The sequence below is a fragment of the Manis javanica genome, chromosome 9 (genome assembly GCF_040802235.1).
Source record: "Manis javanica isolate MJ-LG chromosome 9, MJ_LKY, whole genome shotgun sequence".
In the NCBI taxonomy this organism is placed as follows: domain Eukaryota; kingdom Metazoa; phylum Chordata; class Mammalia; order Pholidota; family Manidae; genus Manis; species Manis javanica.
Genome location: NC_133164.1, coordinates 16179092 through 16200762, shown reverse-complemented (window position 1 = coordinate 16200762; position 21671 = coordinate 16179092). Strand labels below are relative to the sequence as shown.

At 34.0% G+C, this 21671-nt stretch overlaps 1 protein-coding gene and 1 long non-coding RNA gene across 3 annotated transcripts in view; one reads left to right on the top strand and one right to left on the bottom strand.

Moving 5' to 3' along the window:
- Positions 1-4534, bottom strand: part of LOC140843495 (uncharacterized) — a 61165-nt gene extending 56631 nt beyond the window's left edge. The window contains exon 1 of the long non-coding RNA XR_012121322.1: positions 4152-4534. This is a non-coding gene — a long non-coding RNA (uncharacterized lncRNA). The remainder of the gene's footprint in view (positions 1-4151) is intronic.
- The window catches only part of GPC5 (glypican 5), a 1280510-nt gene that overhangs the window by 752338 nt on the left and 506501 nt on the right, over positions 1-21671 (top strand). The window lies entirely within an intron of this gene.

Below are 21671 nucleotides of genomic sequence, written 5' to 3'. Positions count from 1 at the left end.
AATACACATATAGTCATATGTATCTATATATATAAACTTAAAAATGCTGTGGATATATTTATAATTCTACCATTCCTTATGGAAATTACCATTGTATAAAATTTTTTCTAGATTAAATTTTCACTGTTGGAGATCACCATAAAGTTACGCAATCCACCTAAAATGGTAAATGATGGAAAGTAGAAATTGGTAATGCATATTTAATAGACACATTCAAAAAACTTTAAGGAGGTGGTGTTGTTAGTACATTACTGAGATGATATTCCAAAGAAAGAATTACAAATCTTACCTTCCTTGAGCCTAATTCCTTGTCAAGTTTTGATGGTCTCCTAAATGCTGCAAACATTGAGTAAGACACATTCCTTTAAACAGTCTGAAATATACAACTGGCATATAAACTATATACATAGACGCTAAAATAGAAGTGCACTGTGATGCAGAGAATGAAAGAGTGTGCCAGTGCTGTAGAGTGCAGAGAGCAAAGGGACTTCGTTCTGGCAGAGGAAACCTATAGTGGTCTTTTAGTTGGGCTTTTAAGATGGGAAATATTTATCAGTTTCTAAGGGAGACTCCCAGTACAGATGCCAATAGGGAGATTTGATTTAATAGATGGCTAGAAACATGAGTCTTTAGAAATACGGTTTTTAGACACAATCAAGGGTTTGCAAGTATTGGTGGCATCAACTACTGAAAAATCAGACCCTCTTCCCTAGTTAATAGCTCGAGCGTGCTCAAAAAATAATAGAAGCTTCTTTGGAGAATCTTTGGGTAATGACAAGTATTCTGCATTTACTAAAGCCTGTACTGATTGACACTGAGGTCATTTCGGAGCTACTGCCTCACTCTGACTTCTATGATCAGGAAAGGGAGCACCTTTACTGGACAAATGGGAAAGACTGATTGTTGTATATTGTACTCCACGGTACCTTCTGCAGAAAAGAACATATTTTCTGCAGACAGGCAAAACAGCTGTGAAAGCAGACCAAAAAAATGTTCTATACTTAATTAGAATGAGGCATGAAAGAACTAAGTATACTTCCTGTCTGAAAAATCAAACAATGAAGTTGTGATTGTTCTTAATTTAGAAGTCATGGTTGTTTGAATAAGTGACCTTTTCAAAAGAACATCTAACCCAAAGCATATAAATTCCTTCAGGTTTTAGATGGGGCTATCTTTTGTCTCCTATGAAACTATTCATCTAGTCACAAGTTTGAAAAATAAAATGAATGGTATTTGAATATGCCATATACTCTTCAATATTCAAAAATAGAAATACAATTTTAATAAGGATATAAGAACTTAGAATTTCATAATATTCAAACTCCATCTTAAGTAACAAAAAACTGTTGCTCAGCAGATGTTTTCTTTATGCAATCACTTCTGGTCTGGATTTCTCTGTTAGATCTCTTAGTAGATCTTGGAATATTAGCATAGAGATAAATTTCAGCAGTAACACAGCTGGGTCCCTTGGTTTCCAGGGATTTGGAACTTACAATATTTGGTTTCTTTCTGTATTATCATTATTTTTCTTACCCATTTTTGTTATCTGTTTATGATGTCTCTAGTTCTAGTCCAAGGATTTTCACAGCCTTGCTAACCTCAGAAAAATGAGTACACAGTGTCCATAAAGAAGAACATCTCCATATAATTTGCATACCCTTATGGGGTCCTTTCAGAACATTAGGATGAGAATCACTAGGACTTAACATGCCATAATTCTCTTAGGCAGGTCAACATTAATGAAACTAATGTACATTTTACTCAAGTTGCCATAATTTTCATATCTATGTTTGTTTATATATTGTTGATAAAAGCTTAATTTATTGGTAGAACCTGTTGGTTTAGAATATACATAGCTATCAATATAAATATGTTGCTAGTTTTTAGTGTAGCTCTCAGCATATCATAGTCACTCAGAGATCGTGTGATCTATTGTCAGATGTCCACAGCTATGTCAGTATACGATTTAGTGCATATAGCACAATAGGGTCTCTCTCTGTAGGATAAACATACTTTTATATAACAGAAAAGAAGAAAATGAAAATCAAGTAGGTTAAATTACAGAGCGAAAACCCACAATGGTTCAAGTACTTTTAACTCCAGGATGGTGTCAGGGGCGGTAATAGCATTAGCAATCCTTAGAGTCTGATATGCTTGCTGCAGCTATGGGTAAAATTTGGTTCTATCGTTGACTTTACAGCATTATTTTTCTCTCATCTTTTTTACTTACAACTTCCAATTTACTCTTTCACTCTGCACTTTAAAATTAGATACATACCACATTTTCAGTCTATTTATTTTCCATTGAAAAGAAGATATGTAGTATTAAAACACCAAACTCATTATGAATCCCTATTAAAATCAGTACTCTAATTGATAGCTCTTGAGGCAAAATAATTTACATTGTTATTTTCTTTTCAAAAAGGACATATCTTTGCATTCTTTTCCCTCATCATTTTAAAATATAGAATTAAATTTGTCTTGTTCTTCTCTTTTGTATCAGTAATTATTCATGTAAAAAATCATATTAGAAAACAGTTGCTGACTTCCCTTGAGAAAGTAAAAACACGCAGCAGTAAATAAATTCACTCACCTGGGACCAGATATTTAACTTTAGGTAAGTATTTGAAAAGATTCATAAAGAGCCAGAAAGAACTGTTTGAAGTGAAAAAAAAAAATCCGTTACTAGTACCCAGTGATAGTTTCAAATTTTGATTAAATAATAATTTGCTTTTATAGCAAAATAAAGTACATTCTTTTAATGTTGTGAATTACTTGTACAGAAAAAGATGGAAGCTGCCCAACTTTTTCCACTTTTATGCTATTTGGAGCTATTTTGCTTTTTACAGAAACAGCTGTATGACTATGGTAATCTGTGACATTTAGTTATGATATGACAATAAGAAATTGTGACTATTTTGGCTTATTGATTCTTAGTTCAAATGCCAAAATATATAAAGTTTATTCTATGTGCAAAATTCTAGATAAATGTCTGCACCCAGTGTATAGACAGATAGCCATAGCCTTTAAGCTAGTAGGGAAAACTTCTATGACAGGGTAAGACTCATTTGGGTTGTGGAATGTATGAGCTGAGTAAATTTGCTTTTGACAGTAATTATCCAGAGGTAAAAAGTGTTTTGTTTTAAAGGCATAATAAAAAGTAATCAGTTTGGGGGTTTGTTTTTGTGTCACCAATTTATTATTATTCTTGCTAAATCATGAATTGCTTAGCAAATCTTTGATGAATGAAAATATGGAAAAAATTATCTAAATTATGTAAGGAAAAAAAATAGTAAGAGACAAGTTGCTTTCTGGCACCTAAATGCTTAGGCTTTTTTCATAATAACATTTGGTGAGAAGATAAAATTTCAGTTATTTATAGGGCAATACTATTGTAAATCCATTTAAAAATAGGGTTGTATCCCATAACAGTTCCAAGAACATACTAATTCTAATGTTGGTTCAGTCAAATCTATCAGACACTTTCTAACTTGAGCAGAAAAGCATCCTAAAACTTGGCCCCAAATCCAATTCCTCTGTGGGCTTGTAAACATCACAACTACAGTAATTGCTGTAATTACCATTATTTAGGGTAGCCTTTGGGATGCTTTATCAACATATATGCATTCCAATGCTAAACTTGTTAAAAAGTCTGTATAATTCTTTCGAGAAATGCATTAATAACAATAAAAAATTAAAATCTGAAGGGTTTTTTTTCAGTTTTAACTCTTGCAAATGTAAGACACTGTTCAGATTTATTTTTCCAATACAACTCCAAATTAGATGGAGAATTAAATATAGAATTAATATTCTGGAGTCAATCTTAAACCTTCTTAATGGTTATTTGTAAACTTTAAAACTTCATAAGTATAATCATACATATACATAGACATAAAATCAGTCTGCAACTTCCTGATGACTGATACTAATACTGTATTTTTGCCTATTTTCTACTCACTCTTGGATGATAAAACTCCTTCAGTGGATGGAAAACACACTCAGTTCAGTACTTAGAATAGTTTACCTGCTGTTTTCCTTTCCTTCCTTCCTTACCTGATACTTTGATTTCAGTTTCTCTTCTTATTCGAACCGTTGGTATCTGACACAAGCTTGGACTGAGAGACAGTGATGTGGGTAATTGCTGTTCTTACCTTATTTACTCCAAAATGGCCAGGCAGGCTTAGAGTTTGAGCTTTTCCTCTTAAGAGGAACGTGTGGTCTCATCAGGCGCTGTGTTTGGGGACCTCGCTTGGCTTGGGCAAAGCGTTGCTCACTGGCGTGGTGATTCACTGCCTCTGCAGCTCCACAGCTCGGAAATTCACTGGCAGCTCCCAGCTTCTCAGGCTCTCTTGCTCCTTGAAGTGGCCCGTTTGGGAAGGCTCTGAGGTAATCCTGGTGCTGGCTCTCGCTCGTGGGATGCGGCTCTTTTGGATTAGAGACAACCATGCAATCTTTGATTCTGAACAAAGTTTGGAAGACAAGCCAAACCTATGAAAACAGCGACTCCCTTCTAGAATGCAGCCAGAGCAAGCAAGCTGCTGTTCCCCTCCCTCTAGACGTCCATACGTGAGTCACTCCTCTCTACCCACTAAGGTTGGGATTCGTGTCAAGTTCTTTGGATGTCCAGTTGAAGTCTAACTGAAACTGGAAGTGAGAGATAGCTCTTAGCCATTCTTCTACCCTGGGAGTAGGGAGGGTGCTAAAAACATAACAGTTATCCCCAGAAAGTCTTCGGAGACTCACCCGGATCTCCAGCAATTCTGTGAGAATGAGTTTCCAAAATGCTTCCAAGTCCCCAACGTGTCTTAGCTAACTCTCTTTGGAACGTAACATCCATTGTCTTCACTCCCCAGTTGAGCAGGGAAGGATCCTCCTCTAACACTCTTTGTAACACTAGTGTACTACGATAACAGCACAGAGGAAGAATGCTGATGCTCGTGGGGTTCTGAGTCCTCAGGGGGCCCTGATCTTCCAAGCAAGCCTTTGGGTACCACCCTCTGCTCCAGTCTGTGCTCCCTGCCTTGTCGTCGAAAGCAAGGTGTCCTGGACTGGGGCGTCTGCTGCTCTGCCATTCCTCTTGTCGTGTCTGCGGCTTCCCACAGAGTTTTCGAAAATTTCAGAAAATCTACATGAAATCCATAGGAAATTAGTGGAACAGGTTTGGCTACTTATATTTTCTTGGTAGAAAATCTATTATGTAACATCTCTGTTCATATCTCATCACTTGATGTACTTAACACAAGAACTCAAAACTAACCGATTTAAGATGAGATGTTTTCTGCTTAAGGACATTTATATTTGAATTAAAAGCTAAACATTTAATTCTTAAGACCTCAAATTTCAGTATTTAGCTGGAAAAAAACAAGAATTACTGGGAAATATGTGTCATGTCAATCTCTCAAAATGAGTCTCTCAGTTATTACATAATAACATTTGTGTACCAAAGCGATCATCAAGGTGTTATGTGCACATGACACGCACCTTCTTATTTAACATTAAGAAGTCATTAATTAAATTTTGTTAAAATGATATGAAAACAATTCTATGATATATAACTAAAAGAAAAAATAGAAAGGTGGCTAGTGAATGCTAGTTATCTCTTAGTCAAAGAATTATTTCATTTTTTGTTTCCAATTTCATCTTTATTTTCTAATTTTGCTGACATAATCTTAGATCTGAAAATCGAAAATGAACTAGAATCATGTAACCTTTCCAATCACTATCTTACATATTATGTAGATAATTGAAAGCTTAATAATACTTTATTTTTGCAGGTCAGACTCTGCAAAAGTTCCTATATTATAATAAGGATTTTAGTATTATATACTAATTATTGGCATTGATTAGTCATTGGTATAGTGACTGAGTCATTGTCTCTAAAAGGAATATATTTTCACCTAAATGGGACAAAAAAAAATCTCTGCAGAGAGTACATTACTCATCTACATGGGGAGGAGGTGGAATTGATGATTCTTGCCAGCTTTAAAGAGATGATTAAGAGAGACAATGTTTTATTACCACTAATTATATCAGTAAGCAGATTGATGCACAGGTCAATAGGAAAACTTCACTCCTTTCACATTAAAAGACATTAATTTATGATACATTAAACATTTGTTAATAAAATGATTAATGTAAATATTGAAAAAAGGCTCATTTGTTAAGTTTTAATAAAGTTTTGGACAATGAAAAGAAACTGATATTTAATTTTCACGCCTTTGTAGGATTTCATTCCCCAGAATTAATGGAAATTGATCATTAGACAGGTGAAGGAAATTCCCCAGTGTTCCTCAGGAAAGTTATATGTTCCTTTGAAAAATAGAACTTGGCTATTCATTTGATTTAGCAAGTGAAATAACATTATTTCAACATGAAACTGTGTCCTGTGGCTTTCCTTTGGTGAATATTAATGTTCAATATTTATTTTCCTTTATAAAATCATTGTGCAGAAGGAAGCTTTGGAACTTCACACACTCATATTTATGTAAGTCTAAATAAATGATTTCCAAAAAGAGAAAAAAAAAGACTTTTCTAATATAGCATTTTTCAGTGTATAAGTTGTTCAAATATTGGCTTCTTTCTGAAACTATTTAACTTACTATCTTCTGAGAAACTTTCTGTAAAAGAGCAAAAGAAAACTTCAGTGCAATTTACTGAAAGTAAAAAATGGCCAATTTTAAGTAATCAGAAAATGTGAAAAAAAAGTAAGTGAAGAATCTTAAATGAATGATGTATCAATAACAAAATGATCATTAATGAGCCTTAAGAAAAGTACAGAATTTTGAGAAATGGTTTCAGTACTTTCCAATATTTTCTGTACCTACTTTTAATCAAAATAGAAAACTTAATGAAAAACAAAATGTATTCATTGGTAAAGAAAGATCAAGGGGTAAGGCAAATCAGAGACATCTTTTTCTCATCCATTTTGCAGCCAACAATAGAGTTACTATTATTGATTTACATGGAGATTTTGGAGGGAAAATAATAATGGCTAAGTGGAAAATTTCTCTAAACCATTCAAGTTCAACTGGGAAATCTATATTAATAATGGAAAACATTATATGATCAAATAGTACATAAAATACAAGATAAAATGGTATATATATGTCTATATTTTAAGTACATTCATGTATACGTGTGCAAGCGTACACTGTCATGAAAGTTATCATTGTAAGTATTGTACATGGTGTGAGAATCCATCTAAAAACATTTGTTGATGCTTTGCTGTAAGTACTTCATTTGTAATCAGATATTTCCTTTCCCAAACTTATAGCTTTAATATAATAAATGCACAAAAGGGGGAAGGAAAGAAAAATGCTTATCTTTAAGGGAAAGAGCAGCAAAACTTCTCTGCCCTTCCTCCAAGGCTTTCTCTGCAGGTTCTTGGGCTGCCATGGAGCTTGGAGCTGTTTTATAACATCCGATTTATATTTGGTTTCTCGTGCTCCACAAGTGCATTATAACTAGAACTGGAGCCAGAATCTTATTAATGGAGATGCTATACAGTGAAATGTCAACATGGGGCATTTGTGTTTTACTTTTATTGCTTTAATAGATAGTACATTTTGTGACAACATGGCCTATTTGAATAATGTGACATTTGGGGGAGTTTTAAAATTGATTTTATTCAATTGATATTAATGTTGGGTTAAGACCTGACATAATAAAGAAAATAGAAGTTATTCTCTATTGGTCTTTTAGAGTGAAGGAATTTGGGCCAGGAAGTCACTAGAGTTGGAAAAGAGCTCTATATTTAGCATCAAGCCAGGTACTTTAGCCATGTATTTTCAGAGCATATTTAATATGTTCATTTGAACAGAATGATTGACAGATGTCAATCAAATACAGTTTAGGCAGTAGCAAGTCATGGATTCAGACAAACGCATCCTAATGGAAAGGAACTGGAATCTATAACCTTAAAAATGATCATAATATATATTGTTTTATTCAAACACATTCAAGCAGTATAAAATTTCAAGTTAATAGAATGATATAAATATGCTTTCTGCCAAGCCTTGAGGAAAAGAAAATATGGGTTAAAGAATTAAGAATTAGTCCCTATTATCACTTTTTCATCATGTGAATAAGTACACTAAGCCCTAAATAAAGGTTTTCTTGTCTTCTTTTCCCAGATTTCCTCTCTGTCCTACCATTTCCATGCTCTTTAGCTATCAGTGGGGATCCAGTATTTTATGCCCTTTCATAAGGATGCAATACCTTGGTTTGAAATTTTATATCTGAGAGAATAGCCATTTTAACTTCTGAAGTAGCTCAAGATCTCTCTCCATTATACAGAAAAGTGAAAACTAGAGACAATATTAAGAGAAGCAACCGAATAAAAAGAAACAAACTTATAATGTAAGTCATGTGAAATAAACATAGCACTTGGATATTTAAAATATTTGCTAAAGTAGAAATACAGGCTGTTTGCAGCACAGAGGATGTGACCTCTAGTTCCCCCAACACGCTTCACACAGTGCAGCCTTGTTTCCCATTCAGCTGGGAAGGTCATCCTAACATCAGAGGTCATACATTTTCTTTCCTTCCTTTTCTCCAAAACAGTACTGCTTTGTATAATTTTTCCTCTCTTGTTTTCTATTTGAGAAGAAAGGTTTTGCTTTCCAAAGATTATTCCCTTCTTAAGTCATTTCTGTTTCTTTGTTGCCTTCTTCCCTGAAGTATGACATTTAGAGGATGGAGAATAGGGAACTGATCTTTGAAGTCAATTAAATAATACTTATGTGTGATATTGGGAATATCACAAACTTTAAGGAGTCTCTTTGCTGGCTTCATGAGGCAAGTGACCATGTTGGCTAAAAATTGCAGGTGGCCTTTCTAGAGGGGAGCACAGTCCCTAGGCTCTCCTGTGCTCTAATCCTTCAGGTGCCCTGTTGATCTCCTTTGTTTTCTGCTATGTACATAACCCATAGTTCCATGATCAATGCTGTTTTATCTACCCTTACTCTAGTTTTTTGTTTTTTGTTTTTGGTAGGGGAGAATGGTGTTACACCTAATTTTATTGTAAATGTTTTCATGGTTCTTTGGGTTTGCTATTGAACTGCTGTACATACTTACACAGTATCCAAACATACAAGATTGCAAAATCATGTCAGTTAATCTTGAAGGATAGAACATATATGAATATGGTGTAATTAAGCTAGAAATTAGTAACAAAAACTGAGTAGGAAAAATCTGTATCATTGGGAATTAAGCTATATGCTTCTAAATATCCTGTAGGTCAAAGCACAAGTCAGAAAGAAAAATAGATCACATTTAGAATTGAAAGACAGTGAAAACATGGCATAACAAATTTATAGGATGCAACTATAGCTGTGCTCAGGGGAAAATGTGTAGCTTTAAATGCATATATTAGAAAAGAGGAAAAGCTGAGAATCAGTCTGCATCTATATTGATAAAAATTTTAAAAATAGCTTCAAGTTAAACTCAAAGAAACAAGCTAAATAATAAAAGCAGTAATTTCTAAAATAGAAACATGTTCAATTGAAAGAAAAATAAACGTAGAAAAAGCAAGATAAAACTGATGAGCCACGGGCAAGAACAAATGAGAAATAAAGAGAAGGTACAAATTATCATCAACAAAAATGTGGACGTTATTGTATATCTTAGAATAAATTGCCCATAAGAGAATAACATGACCCCTTTTTTGCCAATAAATTGAGAATTTTGATGAAATGAAAAAATTGCTATAAAAACATAACATAGCAAACTTAAAATAGTACATTTGAATAGGGCATACTCTGTAACTGAAATTGAATCTTTAATTGAACAAAATAAAACTTCCCATGGAAGGCTTAGTGCCTTCAACACTGAATTCTTCCAAATACTTAAAGAAACCAACCGAAGACCAATTCTTCAAAGAAAACATCCAACTTTTTAAAAAACAAGGACACCATAAACTTGATACCAGAAGTCAACATCTTTTTACATAACGGTTAAAATCTGAAGGTTTCCTACTGAAATCCAGAACAAACCAGAACAACCTGCCGTTTTGTCGTGGATCTCAGTGCTGACTACACTGTTCCACAGTTTCAGTAGTTCACTTTCCTGTACATACATTATACTTCAGTTTTAATAGTTAATCTAATTCCTGTCTCTTTAGTCTTTGTACTCCCTGTGACTAGCAAAATTCCTCCTTAAGACTGAATTTTTTAGTCATATGTGTGTGAGAGAGAAATAAAGACAGATGCTTTGGCTCTTATCACAATTTATTTTGGCACAACATTTAAATTGCTTTAACTCTCATCAGTAACAGTTGTTATGTAGTTTAATGAGGTATACCTTCCCCCAAAGTACTTGGGGGCTACTGTACACCGAATATATTTGGGAATGTTTCTTTTTCCAATCTTGTGAGCAGAAAGCATATACTTTGAACATCACTGTATGAAAATTTGAAACAGGAAAATATTATAAATTTTTTTCTACAAGCTGTACTTTTCTGTCAAATTGGTTCACGATAATGTATCTGCTGTTTATAATGTACAAACATATTTTGTTATTCATTTCATGGAAGGCCACTGAGGAGGTCTTCAGGTGACAGGTGACCCTGCCAGTGAAACTTGTCATGAGCCTATTGCTAACCCACTTTCCTCTCAGAGTAAGCTGCAAAGACTCTTGTGAAGGTCATGTGGAACACAAATATTTTGATTAAATTGATGTTGCTCAGTTTTACCTTACAGGACAATTCTGTCTCAAGATAATCTAAGAGAATAAGGTTTTCAGTTTATGTGATGGACGTTTGAATGGTAATAAATCATAGTCTGGAAAAAGAAGTTATTTTCTCTTTAGCAATGAACTAATTTGTTATCTGTAATTCTTGTAATTCTCAAAAACTATACAAGTTTAATGCCTTATATACTTATTTTAACTCCTTTAATATAGAGCCAAATTTTCACATAATCCAGATCTATTTGTTCTTCAGCAATTACAGACATCTATTTTCTGTTTGCTTCTTATCTAGTTTTAAAACATTTCCGTATGTTCTGATAGTACATTTACATACACACACACACACACACACACACACACACACACACACACACACACACACAAACCAGGGTGAGAAAGGCACCCAGTTCTGGAGAAATTACTAAGATGATTATTTTGAAATAATTTTGCCTTAACAGAAGATTTGTTTCACTTATTAAGGTCTATATTTTATTTGGTTGCTGAATATTTTGCTTGTAACAGTTAATGTATTTTCCGTTACAAATCTATCTAAGAACCAATCTTCCATTGTGCAGTACTTTTAGATAAAGAGCAGAAACAGGAGAGGATGAGGCTACGGACTCTTCAGCCTTTATTGTGGTTAGAGGAAACGTGCTTCTAACAATAGAAACAAGAAATTTTAGAAAACTGTCTTCAAAATACTCTCATTCAGTCGTTGTTTCATTTACCCAGTGCCTTCAGTAATAGGCATATGTTAATGATATGAACAGCACACTCTTATCTTTTCAGTCTAGATATTACCCTTATTTAATAGAGCGGTATTAAAGTCACACTTATCAAAAGGTACCATTAACACAAAGGAATGCAGGAAATTCCTTAGTTGAAACTATGTTTCTATATTGTTACAAACAGTTATGATAAATTGGACTAGAATTATGAGGAACAATACACTTGTCCAGTGTTCATTCTGCTAAATATAACTGGAAATTGATTTGCACTATTTAAAAATTACATTTGTTTAATTTTTTCAATATCTTATATTTTACAGAATCATCTTTTTCCTATTAATCACACTTATAATGACATCTTTTTCTACGATCTATCTAGGCTACTTGCCTAAAGTCAATCACATGATTGAGTGTATTTTATGGATTCATATATCCTTTCATGATAACCACCATCTTAATTATGGTAGTTTTGTAGGAAGTCTGAAATCAGAAAGTATGAATATGCCAACTTGGGTGTTTTTCCTTTTTCCAACACTTTTGCTGTGGCTAGGTCCTTTGTATTTCCATGTAAATCTTAGCATTATTTAAATTTTCACAAAAAGGGTTTGCTGGAATATGGATAGCATTGACCTACAGACCAATTTGGGGATCATTTGAAATCTTAACAACATTAAATCTTATCTTCCATGAACATGGTATCTCTTTCCTTTTATTTCAATCTTTTAAAAATTTTTCAACAATCTTCTTGTAGTTTTCAGTTTACAGGCATACCCTGAAGATATCATGGGTTTGTTTCCAGAACACTGCAATAAAGTGAATATTGCAATAAAGTGAGTTAAATGCTTTTGATTTCCAAGTGCATATAAAAATTATGTTTATACTATGTTGTAATCTATTGAGTGATGATAGCACTATGTCTAAAAAACAATGTACATGCCTTAATTTTAAAAATACTTTATTGCTGTAATATACTAATCCTCATTTGAACCTTCAGTGAGTTGTAAACTTTATGCTGGTGGAAGGTCTTGCCTTGATGTTGATGACTACTGACACATCAGGGTGGTGGCTAAAGGCTGGGGTGGTTGTGGCCGTTTCTTAAGACAACAATGAAGTTTGCCCCATCAATCGTCTCTTCTTTTCTCAAATGATTTCTCTACAGAACGTGATGTTTGACAGCATTTACCCTGCTTCATCAACTAAATTGATGCAATATTCCAAACCCTCGTTGTCATTCAACAATCTTCACAGCATCTTCACCAGTAGTAGATTCCATCTTAAGAAATTACTTTCTTTATTCATCAATGAGAAGCAGCTCCTTATCTGTGAAAGTTTTATCATGAAATTACAGTGATTCAGTCACATCTACAGGCTTATCTACTTCTAATTCTAGTTCTCTTGCTCTTTCCACCACTTCTGTAGTAATTTTATTCAGCGAAGTCTTGAACCCCTCAAAGTCATCCATGTGGGTTGGAACAAACTTCTTCCAAACAGCTTTGAATGTTGATATTTTGACTTCGATGAATTATGGGTGTTCTTAATGGCATCTAAAATGGTGAATCCTTTCCTGTAGGTTGCCTAGATACATTAGAGGAGTCACTATCTATGGCAGCTATATCCTTATAAAATATATTTCTTAAGTAAAAAGATAGAATTTGAAATGTCTTCTTGATCTATGGACTTCAAAATGGATATTGTGTTAGCAGAGATCCCAATGTATATCCCATCAGAGCACCCTGGTGACCAGAGGCATTGTCAACAAGTGGTAATATTTCCAAAGAAATATTTTCTTCTGAGTGATGGTTCTCAATAGTGGACTTAAAATATTCAGTAAACCATATTGTAAACAGACATGCTGTTATCCAGGCTTTGTTGTTCCATTTAGAGAACATACGCGGAGTAGATTTAGCGTGATTGTTAAGGGCCCTGCGGTTTTGGGAATGGTAAATGAGCATCAGCTTTAACTTAGCATCACTAGCTGCATTAGCCCCTACCAGGAAGTTAGCCTGTCCTTTGGAGCTTTGAAGCCAGGCATTGACTTTTCCTCTCTAGTTGGTAAAATCCTAGATGTCATCTTCTTCCAATAAAAAAATGTTTCATTTACTTTGAAAATCTGTTGTTTAGGGTCGCCACTCTCATTATCTTATTTGGATCTTCTGGATAACTTGCTGCAGCTTCTGCTTCGGCATTTGCTGCTTCGCCTGCACTTATATGCTACGGAGATGACTTCTTTCCCTAAACCTCATGAGCTAACCTCTGCTAACTTCCAACTTTCCCTTTGCAGCCGCCTCCCCTCTCTCAGCCATCAGAGAATTAAAGAGAGCTAAGACTTTATTCTGACTTAGGCTTTGGCTTAAGATAATGTTGTTGGTTTGATCTTCTATCCAGACCAGTAAAATTTTGTCCACATCAGCAATAAGGGCTGTTACGTTCATCATTTGTGTGTTCACTGGAATAGCAGTTTAAATTTCCTTCAAAATCTTTTCCTTTGCATTTACAACTTGGCTGTTTGGCACAAGAGGATTGACAAGCTTTGGGCCTATCTTGGCTTTTTGACATGCCTTCCTCACTAAGATTAATACTTTCTTCTGATTTCAAGTGAGAGATGTTTCTTACTTCTGATCTCAAAGGAAAGAAGCTGTTCTTCTTTTCACTTGAACACTTAGAGGCCATTGTAAGGTTATTAATTGGCTTAATTTTAATATTGTCTCAGTGAATAGCAAGGCACAAGGAGATGGAGAGAGACAGAGATGGGGTAAATGGCTGGTTGATGGAGCAGTCAGGACACACACAACATTTATCAATTAAGTTCACCATCTTATACTAGTGCAGTTTGTGGCACCCCCAAAATATTACAATAGTAATATCATAGGTCACAGGTCACCATAACAGATATTATAACAATGAAAATTCTGAAATACAGTGAGAATTGCCAAAATGTGACACAGACACAAAATAAGCAAATACTTTTGGAAAAATGGTGCTGATAGACTGGCTTGATGCAGGGTTGCCACACATCTCCAATTTGTGTTAAAAAAAAAACCCACAAAACTTGCAATATCTGCAAAGCTTTATAACACGATGTGTGCCTGCACAGCACTTCTATGCCTTTTGCTCTGAATTTTGCTACTTAAAATGGTCCCCGAGCATAATGCTGCCAAGTGTTCCTAGATGCAAAAAAGGTTCTAATATATTTAGGGAGAAAAATGCATGTGTTAAACAATCTTTACTCAAGCTTGAGTTACAGTGCTGTTTGTTGGCTATGAGTTGAGTGTTAATAATCAAGAACACATATTAAATACGATGTCTATAAAACATAAAAAAACAAGTTGTATATTGACCATTTGAGGAAAATGCTGTGACTGGAGTTTCCAGGAACCTTATTTGATATTTCCTCTAGGAGCGGTGGTTTTTTTGCTGTAACTTTATAGGACTCAACTACAGAATCAACTGCACTCTAATACATATGAAGAATATTTTTTACTTTCATTCATTCAAATGTTGAACAAATATTTATGGAGAACTTAACAAGGGCTAGCAATGATTCTGGCTGCCAAAGACCCAGCAGAGGAAAGAGGTGGCACTGGCCTTATATCCTCACTTCTTTCACATGTTGTCTAGCAAAGATTACTCTGAAAAGGCCTTGATTTTACCATGTGACAATACGCTCATGTCCTCACGTACCAATAACAAAAAAATAGTTTAACTTAGGACCATTTTCAGGCAAGGTCATACAAAGCTCATCCTTCAGGATCCATCTGTGAAAAAATCTAGACAAACACAGTGTGATGTTCAGGGGTAGCTATTACAGAACTGGGTTGCTAATGCGTCCTTACAACAGGAATGGTTTTGTATACCCAGAGTACCTCTATTTTAGGAACATGTGCATAATTAAGATAATAAAACCTTATCTCCAATTTTATAAACTGTTTTTTTATGGCTGAGATAAATTTTTTTTGTCAAATAGCTACATGGGAACACAGTGCCCTGGTGGTTAAAAACAAATACATAAATTCTGTATTTAGCCATAATTTACTCTGAATATGACCACATAGCCATTAAATATTAACTTTAGTTCCATTTCAAAATTAAAGATGTAATTTTATGTTGTTCGCTGAGAAGTAAGGTGAATAATGGCTGTGTTTTCTTTGCACAGCTGGAACTACAAGTTTAAGATTATTTGTCAAGTTTAAGAGATATGTAAGAAAACACCCTCAAGAAACCACTTATTTTCTTAAAAACAACTAATTCAATAAAATTGTTTTGCATGTTTTGTTATCTGTATAATAAATGATTACCCTGATTATGTAGTTATAGTAAATTGCTATCTACTATAATTTACTGTCCTCCTGCATTCAAATGACCTGGTTTATTTGTTCTTTTGAAAGCTAGGTCATGTTTCTGTTCCACTGAGTTGCTTATTAGCTTTCACTGGGATCACAAACACAGAGCTCAGAACCAGTCCTTTTTTTGTCAATGTGTATATTGACTTTGCATGCTTTTAAGAATGGGGACATTTTGCCTGTTATTTAGAACAATGGTGTGTTAAAGACCTGATTTTTATCAGATTTAGAATAACATTCCACTTAGGATGAGGTCCGAAGTTTTAACACGACTTTTGAGTATTTTTATGCCTAAAATCCTTCTTAATACTCTGGCTTCTTGCCTTATAGATTCCTATTTTCTCTGATAATCCTCCTGCCACCATGAGTATCATTCTATTACTTTTTTTCACAATTATGTTAACAACATCTACAAAGCTTTTCTTTTTATAATATATATATCCATGCCTTGTATATCCTAATATCAGGCTAGGAAATACTCTAGGACATCTTTTCAGTCAAGTGGTGTGTTTCCTCTTTCATGCACTTTTGAAACTCAGTATTTTGACCACTGTAACATTTATTTCATCCTATTATATGTGACAGCTCATTTATTTTTCTCTGCCATTAACTGGTTATTTTGTGGGGTCAGGTACAATTTTATTAATTTTTTAACTTGAAACAATGCTTATATATATTCAATAAATGTTTTCTTGTGAAATTACATAGTGGTAAATACTCTAAAATATGAATATTGGTTGTCAAGTTATACAATTTAGAACTAGAACTAAGAAGTCAGTTGGAAAAAAATATGCTCAATGCAAGTTTCATTCATTTCAGTTATCTTAGGTCTCTTGCCAGTTCACCTGTTTCCATTATTTTAATATATATAACTGTTTATTTTGTAGATAAAGCATTAAAAGCTTCTCTCATTCTGAAATAATAAAACTGCATGCATGTTATCAACCTATGCTGTTAGTAATGATTAAAACCTGAATAAAAACTTATCTGAAGTTCCAGGTTATCTTAAAACCAACAAGTTGGATGTGAAGTGAGGAGAATTCCATGTGTGCTAAAATCGTCTGGTTTGTGTACACTTAATATTTAAGTATAATAGTTTATAATTTGAAAATAAGAAATGTGGTTTGTGTATACCTAACATTTAAGTATAAAGTTCATCATTTGAAAATAATTAATAAACTAGAAATATATGTAGAATTTACAAATAATTATAACAGAGGAAAAAGGCAATTTTAGTGCTCATGAATCCATACAGGAATGAGGAGAGCAAGAAAATTAGAAAGACATAAAAAGAAAACATTATAAGTGGAATATAAAAAGATTTAAGAACAAGATCAAATATATTGACTATATAAATCACTATGATTGGGTTTGATCAATCTATTAAGATGTAAAGAACTTAAAATGATTTAAATAACAGTATTTGCTCTATGACTCTTATTTATATTCTCAAGACCTATTAAGACATAAAAAAGGTCGTAAACAGGGATATCTGTGAAATGCTAGAAATGTGGGAAAGGATTATCTGATAAATATGACCCTAAACTAACATTAAATGGGAAACGATATTTTGCAATTCAATGGATATAGTCTCTGAAGAAGAGAGGGAGGTTAAGCAGGAACATTAATGAACCAAAAATGTTAAAAAAAAGAAAAGTTAATAGCAAATACGCTTAGCAATAAAAGCCTATAAACCAAAATCAGACTACAAAATATACATTTTCAGATTTTTGAGATAAAGATAATATATAAACAATGATATAAGTGATTTCAATGAAAAAAGCCAGTGTGCTCCAATAATATATAATTCACAAGGAAGTGACAAAATATAATTGTATGGAAAGTACCAAAATTTGGTCAATATTCTTGACAATTGTACTTTCAAAAAGGGGAAAAAGACAGTCCTTCAATAAATGGTGTTGGGAGAACTGGGAGAAAATGGAACTGCATTGCTGTCTAACACTGTACACAAAGTAAACTCAAAATGAATTAAAGACATTAATGTAAGACATGAAACCATAAAATACTTAGAAGAAAACAAGCAAGAATCTCTTGAACATCAGCATGAGTAATTTTTTTCTGGATACATCTCCCCAGGCAAGGGAAACAAAAGCAAAAATAAACAAGTGGGACTACATCAAAACACTCTGTACAGCAAAGGACACCTTCAACAAAACAAAAAGGCAAACTACGGGATGGGAGAATATATTCCCAAATGATATATACAATAAGAGGCTAACATCTACAATTTATCAAGAACTCACATGACTCAATACCCAAAAAACAACCTAATTAGAAATGAGCAGAGGTGAATAGAAACTTTTCCAAACAAGACATACTAATGACCAACAGGCTCCTGTAAAGATGCTCCACATCACCAATCATCAGGGAAATGCATGTCAAAACCTCAATGAGATAACACTTCACACCAATCAGAATGGCCACTATTGTTAAAATGCTGTTAAAATATGGCCACCATCTTGTCAAAGGACAAGAGATAACAGATATTGGCAAGGATGTGGAGAAATGGGAACCCACCTACACTGTTGGTGGGAATGTCAATTGGTCCAGCCACTATGGAAAGCAATATGGAGGTTCCTCAAAAAACCAAAATAGAAATATCATACAACACAGTAATCCACTTTAGGAATCTACGCAAAGAAAACAAAATATCTGATTTGAAAAGATTTATGCTCTCTGATGTTTGTTGCCACATTTTTACAATCGCCAAGATAGGGAAGCAGCCAAAGTGTCCATCAACAGATGAGTGGATGAAGAAGAGGTGGTACATATGTATATATAATGGAATATTCAGGCAGAAAAAAAGAAGGGATCCTGCCACTTGCAACAACATTGATGGACCTACAGGGTATTAAGCTAAGTGAAATAAGCCAGGCAGAGGAAGACAAATACTATAGAATTTCACTTATGTGTAGAATCTAAAAACAAAACAAATATTTACTATACAATATTGTATATGTAAATATACAGTATTATATTGGTTTCAAGAATACAATATAGAAATTTGACAGTTATACACATAATTAAATGCTTGCCCCAACTAGTATAATTACCATCTGTCAACAAAGATGGCACAAAACTATTAACTATAATCTCTTTCTTGTACTTCCATCCCTGTGACTAATTTATATTATAATTGAGATTTGTGTCTCTTTATAACCTTCCCCTGTTTCACCCACCCACCCAACCCCTTCCTCATGGTAACCACCAGTCACCTTCCACTGTCTGTGAGTCTATTGCTGTTTTATTCACTAAAAACTGATTCTTGAAACAATATATTTCAACACATGTAGTTGAAGCTTAATTGCCCATGACTTGAAAGAAGCAGGTATTTCTATTGTCAGTGGGGATCACTCTCACAACTATTTTCAACCTTTATTACTGTACTCAGACCCAGAATTGTAAATATATAAGTGAAATGGCATGGCTTTATTCCAATAAAACTTTATTTAAACAAACAAGTGTTAAATCTGCTTTGGCTCATGGGCAATAGGTAGGTGATCCCTGTTTTAGCTGTTGTCTTAATTATTGTAGTTTTAGAGTACATCCTAAAACCAGGTTGGTTTATATTCCACCTTGATTCTTTTTTTCAAAATTAGTTTGGCTATTTGATTCCTTTACTTACACATATAAATTTTGGTATTACTATGTCTGTACAAAGAATCCAGCTTGAAGTGATCATTTTAGGTAGAATTGACATTTTTACCCAGTGACCTTTATTTACTTACTGTTACAAGAAATTTTGGTAGATTCCGTATCTTGTAGACAATTTTGTGTTCCTGAAAGTACAGACATTTTTATTTCTTCCTTTCCAAATCAAATTTTTCTTTATATAGTTTATAGAATTTTCATAATGATATTGAATAGAAGTGGTAAGAGCAAATATCCTTGCTGACTACCAATCATATGAGGAGAGCTTCAGTTTTTAATCATTAAGTATGATTTGCTGTGATTATTTTGTAAATGTCCCTTGTTGGTTTGAGGGCTCCCGTTACAGGTTGAATGTGTTGTGTTTTCTCAGTCCTGTCTTCTGGAAAGAAAGAATTCAGTCGAGAGAGACAAGATAGCAAATAGAAGCAGGAAGGAGTAGTTTATTGGGTTAATGCAAAAGTATACTCGGAAGGGTCCAAGCAGGCAACTTGAGAAGATTCAAGTACCTCCTTTGGTTTCAAGCTGAAGGATTTATGCTGTTTTGGTGGTCCTGATTTTTTTGTCTATCCCCTCTCCATCCCTCCTCAAGGTGGAGCGATTGTTAGCCATCATGCACATTCCCTGCCAGTATTTGGATGGTCCTCCATGTGCTGTGAGTTTTGATGTTGTGTGCATGCCCATTTGGTTAATTTGCCCCCAACTGGTCAAGCACCCCCCAGTAGAACATCATATAGCCATCAGATTTTGCAATTTTCCTATTATCTGTCCTTGTCTGGCAGCACTGTGGTGGCAATATAGGATGTGCCCACTGCAAATCCCAGGGGCTTTTTGCCAAGGGGCCCCAAGTGACCTTTAACTATAGGCTCTTTTGTGCTTTTTCCAATAGTCCTCCCTTGCCCACTCTTGGCTCAATCTAGTTTTCTGCCGACTCCAACAAGCCCTTCTATTTCTAGTTTGTTGAGAAGCCATCATGAATGAGTCTTGAGTGTTAAAAGTTGTGTTTTGGATTTTTTTTTTTGCATCTATTGCTATGATTATGTGCTTTTCTCTTTAGTATCTTAATATGGTATATTGCACTGGTTTTCAAATATTGAGTAAGCCTTGCATTCCCAAGATAAATTCCACATGATTACCATGTGTTATTATTTTTTCTGTGTTGCTGGATTTGACTTGCTAACATTTAGTGAGGATTTTCATACCTTTGTCCATGAAATATACTGGTCTGAAACTTCATTTTCTTTTTGTAGGGTTTAATGGTTGCCTCATAAAATAATGGAATTCCCTTCTGACTTCTGGAAGACACTGTGCAGAATTAATTTCTTCCTTAAATATTTGGTAGAATACACCAGCAAAATCATGTGAGCATAGTTAGATAATTTTTTGGAATATTGTATCTATGAATTCAGTTCTTCAATAGATGTAGCGGTGCTTATTTATTTCTTCTTGAGTGGATTTTAGAAATTTGTATGTTTTACAGAATTGGCCAATTTCACCTTAGTTGTTGAGTTTATGGGCATAGAGTGATTAATAATATTCTGTTCTTTTATTTCTGTATAGTCATTCTAGTATCAACTCATATTCAATATTGATGACTGTTTCCTCCTCTTTATATTTTTTGTTTTTTTTAGTCAAACTGGATAGAGGTTTATCATTAATTGATTTTTTTAAAGAATTTGCTTTATATTTCAATGATTTTTCTCTAAAATCTCAATTTTATTGATTTCTCCCTTTTATTACTCCTTCTGCTTGGTTTGTATATAGCTTGCCCTTCAAGTTTCTTAATCTAGAAACTTACTGTTATTGTTACTTTTGCACTATAAGCTTGTAATACTATCAAGTCTCACTAAGCATTGGTTTAGTTGCAAACTTCAGATTTGTGTATGGTTTGGTATTTTTTTTCCGCCCAGCTTTACTGAGATATAACTGATATATAGTATCATATATGTTTGTGTAAAATGTGATTGTGATATGTGTTACAATATAATGACCACAATAAGGTTGGTTAATGCACCCATCTCTTCACAGAATTTTTTTCTAAGTGAGAACTTTTAAGAGAGCTTACTCTCTAAGCAACTTCAAAATATGCAATATGGTATTGTTAACTATTGTCACCCTCTCATACATTATATCCCGTGTTTATTCATCTTATAAATGGAAGTTTGTTTCTTTTGAACACCTTCACCATCCCCCCATCCAGCCACCACCAATCTGTCCTGTTTCTATGTGTTTTGTTCTTCAGTTTCAA